The sequence below is a fragment of the Mercenaria mercenaria genome, chromosome 15, assembly GCF_021730395.1.
Source record: "Mercenaria mercenaria strain notata chromosome 15, MADL_Memer_1, whole genome shotgun sequence".
In the NCBI taxonomy this organism is placed as follows: domain Eukaryota; kingdom Metazoa; phylum Mollusca; class Bivalvia; order Venerida; family Veneridae; genus Mercenaria; species Mercenaria mercenaria.
The window spans coordinates 73,285,978-73,292,792 of NC_069375.1; the positions used below are offsets into that span (position 1 = coordinate 73,285,978).

Genomic DNA, 6,815 nt, shown 5'->3' on the forward strand with positions numbered 1-6,815 from the left:
TCAAAAGAAGGTTCTTAAATGTTATTTTCGTTTTAGTTCTATATCGTTTTATCATAAGTATGTATAAGCATTTTATTTCTCACATAAGCAGTTCTGAAATTATGATGTATAGAAAAGTTACATAAAAAATGTAAAAACAGTGTTTTTGTAGATTTTCTTGTCATTTATTTTACTTAAAAGCAATTTGTTTACGTGGCACTGTGAGCAGGTTAATACTGTTAAAACGATGATGATGATGATGATGATGATAATTATGATGATGCTGGCGTTGGTAATGATGATGGTGGTGGGGATGATGATGATGGTGGTGGTTGTGATGATGTTGTTGATTATGATGATGATTAAGATTACGGCGTAGCATATTACTGTCATTTTGAAAAAATACGGGAATGATGATGATGATGATAATTATGATGATGTTGGTTGTGGGGATGATGATGGTGGTGGTCGTGGTTGTGATTGTGGTGATGATGATCGTGGTTGTGATGATGTTGATGATTATGATGATGATTAAGATTAAGGCGTAGTATATTACTGTCATTTTGAAAATATACGGGAAAAGTAGGCAGGCAAATTGGTCAAATTTAAGGTAACAATTTAAAATTAAGCCAAAATTGAAAGTTGGAAATAAATTATTACTCCCCTTGGAGTGTTCACATCTACATTTTCTTGGTTACAAATGACTAGTGCATAAAACACAATCAATGAAAGAAAGACGTCCATGATGACCCTATATCAGTCATCTGAGTCCTCTTGTTCAAGTGCCCAAAACTAATGTTGTGTTAAAATTTTTGGAAACAATATAATCTTCAAAAGTTTTCCTTTCGTTGCCCTGGTAACCAGAGATATACGCTAATGACCTAGACGTGAATAAATTTCACAATCGCACAATTACCAGTGGTTCTTGACAAGGAAATAATTCTTAGCTCATCTGAGCACAAAGAGCACATGTGGAGCTGTGAGGATTGTTGGATTTGTTTGTCCGTCGTTAACAGTTGACTTTTCTAGAAACGTTTGAAATGACGTTGAAAGTGTACATTGTCAAGGTTACATGCCCGTCAGTCTGACAAAAAGGCGAGAATATATGTTACGTCATACGACGATTAAATTTTCTGATTGTCCCAAATGACGGTGATGTGCGTTGTCGTAACATATATTCCCGCCTGTAGTTGGGCCAAACGTCATTTCAAACGTATTCGCACAAGGATCAATTGGTTTGGTTCACATTTAAACCGATCTTACTAAATCTTTGTCAGTATTTACGTCTCTAAAAGTCTAGTTCAAAGCTTGGTTAAGTGGACACAAAAAACTAAGTCCGATCTTGATGAAACTTTATCAACCACTATTGTACTAGTATGTGTTTTAAAGACGATTTCGGGAGTTTCATGTTTTTTTCATATAGACAAAGAAGGAAAATTACAAACTGTTCCATAGAATTTTCTTAAACTTGGCATGATTATAGAAAATTACCTCAGGAAGAAATTTATGAGAAAAAAATCGGGGGTCACCGTCCTACTTTTTGAGTTATCTGCCCTTGAATCTGAGATTTTTTACTATTTTAGGTCATTTTCAAGGGCAGATAACTTAAATTTGCGTCTAGTCATATCAATTGTCATTTAAAATAAATGGTTCTTACTTTATTCCGTGTCATTGTACCAGCTTTACAGAACTTTCATCAGACAGATATCTTTCAATAGTCTCTTACGCAAACAAATAGATTTTGTTCAAATTATCTTCCTTTTTTCAAGGAAAAAGCAATATGCTTACTCATTGAAATATAGCAATAATTCTATTTGAAAGAATTATTTAAAACTTTGCAGAATGTCTGAAATTGAGATAACAAACAAGAGTATTGTATGAAGTATCAGTAGGCTTGATTTTGAGTTATCTGCCCTTGAAAATGTCATAAAATAGCAAAAATCTCTGATTCAAGGACAGATAACTCAAAAAGTAGGACGGTGACCCCCGATTTTTTTCTCATAAATTTCTTCCTAATGTGATTTTCTATAATCATACGAAATTTAAAAAAAAAATCTATGGAACAGTTTGCAATTTTCCTTCTTTGTCTATACGAAAAAAAACACGAAACTCCCGAAATCGTCTTTAATTGGTTTTTATGCGGCAAAAGTGTGCCTTTTTGCCACATAAGAAAGTCCTAATCACCGCATAAACGAAAAAAAAAAAAAAAACACGTTTATGCGGCGATGTTGTTATGCGGCGTTACAGGTCTGGCTCTTGCGCATAGCACGCGTCTCATTACGGGGAACATTAACACCAAGTAATTTCAAAATCTCTTGATAATGGCAGTTATGAGCCAGACACAAAACAGACCCTATTAATAACTTAACCTTTAATCTCTCAATATGACCTTTGAGCTAGCTAAGGGTCTGGGTCTTGCGAATGACACGTCGTGTAATTATGGTGACTATTTATGCCAAGTTAAACCAAAATCCCTTTATCGATGGCATAGTTACAGCACGAACTGAATTTACAAGGACACACGGACGGACTGTGCGATTTTATCATGCCCACCTTTTGGGAGCATGTCTTGTCTTTTTTTATATTTGAAATTATAAACACCTGAAAACTCAAGTTTCTGCATGAATGGTAAGCGAAATATCAAAACTGACCAACGAGACTGCTGCGTTTTCCGATTCTTGTGTCCAAACCCTGTCAGTAATCTTCGAGCCTCATCTATTCTATAGAACTTAAAACTTTGTTTGCTCGAATTTGACATGGCCAGAAAATTTTTTGTCTGAGTAATCATTTGTTAGAGCTATTGACTAATAAACGTTATACAGAGATTGTGCCGGGACCTGGCGACGAGTCCAAGCAAACCAGGTATGACTGTACACTTACTGTTGTCCTACATCGTTAGTTCAGAAGTAATGCATAACAAGAGCACCACAATGCGGAGCAATATACATTCAAAAGTATGACCTTTGACCCATAAGTTTGACCTTAACCTTGTAGCTATGTGGTGACAATCAAGCTTCTTCAAAATCCTTTAAGGCGTTCAAGAGTTATAAAACGATGACCTTTAGCCCCGGTTTGACCTTGAAGACGACAATTTGTGTCAAATTTCTTTGGAGTCCTTCAAGGGAGTTACAGACCGAACACGAAACGCATTCACATGACCTTTGACCCCTTAATTTGACATTGACCCTGAAGCGAGCCATCCAAAACACACGCTGTGCACGTTGTCTTGATGTAGATGACATTTGTGTCAAGTTTCTCTAAAATCCTTCAAGGGTCTCAAGAGTAACAGAGCGGACACGAAATTGCTAATGGACAGACAAGCTGACGGACATCGGGGGTTATATTGTTATTGTACCAACGACTTTGTAAAAAAAAACTTACCTGATTTGATGTCCTTCGGACGTTGAATCAGGCTACAAGCGCTTCTTTAGAAAACTTTGTGAAGACGGAAAGCTCCACAAAATGAGTAAAAGATGTTTCGCCAACATCCAGACTCAAAGATGCAATCTGCTTGATTGGGTTCAGTAACAAGTACAACAAATATCACTATAGTTATCGACAATTTAATCAACATCTGAAATAACATTACAAAGAGTAAAATCATTTTTTACGCATAACCTCTTAAACCTTATATAAGCACATTACTGAATTTAATTAGCAATTTATACTTAAATATTTCAAAGATTTTATCACAGAATTCAAATATATGATAAAAACATTTTGTTTTATTTTTCTATTATTTCATACTGATGTGCAGCAATACAATGCTGTTATTTCAATGACAAATTTATGTACTAAATGTTTTATTTTGTTCTGTGAACTTGTACAAAAAAGCAGAATTGAAATATAACCGACATGTTTTAAATATTTAAGAAAATCTTGACAAGAACGGAACAGGGACATTTAAACACAAATTTTTTTTAGTCTATCTATAGATTTGACAGTTACTGTGAAATCATTAATATTCGTGGGGGATTAATTTTCGTAGACTTTGTCATTGAGTTAATCCACAAATTTTAATCCCAACAAACAAGTAAATTCCCATTCATTTTATGTTCAAACGTTGAAATCCACGAATTCATATCCCCATGAAATTGACCAAAACGACGAAAGTTCATGCCCACGAAATTAAATGATTTTACAGTAAAACAAATACAAGAAATACTCTATATCTGAATAATTAAAATCTGGTTTAAAAAATTCAACGACAAACTTTCGATAAGACATATAAACAGCAGCCCTGACTATAAAAGTGTAAGGTGAAAAAAAACAACAGAAAAATTAAAATTAAGTAAAAAATATATATCTTTTAAATTATATATATCTGGTGTTCCCTTGCTTGGTGCTAAGCATAAAAGTGAACCTGGTCTCTTCTCTAATGCACTCAAGGCGATGGACATCATCACAAATAAGGAGTTGAGAGTGAGGTGATTAATGTGGTAGAGAGTAATTAATGAAGTAGAGGTGATTAATGTTGTAGAGTGATTCATCACAAATAAGGAGTTGAGAGTGAGGTGATTAATGTGGTAGAGTGATTAATGTTGTAGAGTGATTAATGCTGTAGGGTGATTAATGTGGTAGACAGTGATTACTGAAGTAGAGGTGATTAATGTGGTAGAGAGTGATTACTGTTGTAGGGTGATTAATGTTCTATAGTGATTATTGAAGTAGAGGTGATTAATGTTGTAGGGTGATTAATGTTGTAGAGGGTGATTAATGTGGTAGAGAGTGATTAATGTTGTAGGGTGATTAATGTGATAGACAGTGATTATTGAAGTAGAGGTGATTAATGTGGAACAGAGAGATTAATGTTGTATGGCGATTAATGTGGTAGACAGTGATTATTGAAGTAGAGGTGATTAATGTGGTAGACAGTGATTAATGTTGTAGGGTGATTAATGTGGTAGAGAGTGATTACTGAAGTAGAGGTGATTAATGTGGTAGAGAGTGATTAATGTTGTAGAGTGATTAATGTTGTAGGGTGATTAATGTGGTAGACAGTGATTATTGAAGTAGAGGTGATTAATGTGGTAGAGAGTGATTAATGTTGTAGGGTGATTAATGTGGTAGAGAGTGATTACTGAAGTAGAGGTGATTAATGTGGTAGAGAGTGATTAATGTGGTAGAGTGATTAATGTGGTAGAGAGTGATTAATGTTGTAGAGGGTTATTAATGTGGTAGAGAGTGATTAATGTGGTAGAGTGATTAATGTGGTAGAGGGTGATTTATGTTGTAGAGGGTTATTAATGTGGTAGAGAGTGATTAATGTTGTAGAGGGTGATTAATGTTGTAGAGTGATTAATGTTGTAGGGTGATTAATGTGGTAGAGAGTGATTACTGAAGTAGAGGTGATTAATGTGGTAGAGGGTGATTAATGTAACCTGTAGAAATTGTTTCGCAATTGACTAAAACATATTATTAACTTTTATATATAATTTTCTTCCAGGTTAGTATTAAACAAATTGAATGTACAGTTCAGAAAGTATCTGATTAAAAATTATCTGGCAACAGGTTATCTTTGAGTAAACACTATATCCGATAATTTACCATATTACACATGACTATTAACAATAAATGCATTTTGTGACAGTAAAACCCTGTCTGGTTAATTACTGTAAACAGCTGGACCTTCCTGCATGGTCACCTGTATAGAGCAGCTACTTCCCTTTAGCAGTCAGTCAGCTAACTATCAAAACTGACATTTTGTTTTAATGTCAACTTTAAGCACCCAGACTGTTTCATTCCTGTAGCTGACTGCTGAATATAGATAGAGCCTGGTATTTGATAAAAGATATTTTATCTTGTCTTCATCAGTGTAATGAATTTCTGCCGAAAACAACCTTGACTGTGTAGCTGAGCTTTCAAATATCTTTGCTATTGCCTGGCAATTCAAAAAAGTTATTTACATTTAAATACAATATGACTAAAAAATGTTTAAGATATTTCAAACATAGTTAACCTGTAAGTCAATGATATTCTGATCAATATTACAGGTAAAACTTGAGAGATAAAACAGAAAATGATACCAAACAAGAGGAACCACTTCAATAAATTGTAGGAAATGCTACTGACCAAATATCATGCAATTCAGACTAACAGTTTCATAAAAAATGTTGATATTCACGGCTACTAAACGCTAGCGCCACCACCAAATTGTGGTGATAAGAAAAAGAGCTAACGACATTTCCTTGGTGCAGCTATCGCCCGTTTCTACTTGTAAACACGTCAGTAAATTTTTTATTTTATCTTATATTTTTATTGATAGAACCTTTTTTCGAAAATCGGAGAATGTAGTTCCGCGTAACAATACTTTTACTACAGGTTGACTGTAACTTCATTAAAATATTATCCAAAATGTGGTGCCAGGAGCTTTTCTCCCGAATCTGACAATGGCATATTTTGATGTATCGGCCAGTATTCGAACGCCATTCCAATGAATAGACACATTGTAAGAACATACCTGCGCATGCAAATGGTGTAGAAATGAATTACACGTATTCCCATACACCAAAGAATTACGAAAAACACAATAAAAAGTTAAAACACGACTATTTTTAAAAGTGGTGGCGCTATAACTCTAGTGGTGGCGCTATACAGTAGTGGTGGCGCTGTTGTATATAATTAGTGGCTAATATATTCAATTTTAATATATATAAATGTCTGTCTGCAAGCCACGGAAATTTCTACAATAATCGATGTTATCAACCTATCGCACACTATACCCAAAGTACGTTACTCAACAAAATACATGTAGTAACCTCTAAATGATGGCAAAATAGTCTACATGTATATGGAATCAGATTGTACATCTAAGCGCTATTGATAAATCATATTAA

The 6,815-nt window shown here is 34.4% G+C and overlaps 1 long non-coding RNA gene across 2 annotated transcripts; it reads left to right on the forward strand.

The window, feature by feature from the left end:
- The first annotated feature begins 4,623 nt into the window (after positions 1–4,623).
- LOC128549181 (uncharacterized) lies at positions 4,624–5,199 on the forward strand. 2 transcript variants are annotated; one of them, XR_008367514.1, is made up of 3 exons: positions 4,624–4,724; positions 4,835–4,943; positions 5,071–5,199. It is a non-coding gene; the product is annotated as an uncharacterized LOC128549181 (long non-coding RNA). The 2 variants fall into 2 exon arrangements; XR_008367513.1 differs by having other exon boundaries at positions 4,835–4,960; positions 4,998–5,134.
- The last annotated feature ends 1,616 nt before the right edge of the window (positions 5,200–6,815 follow it).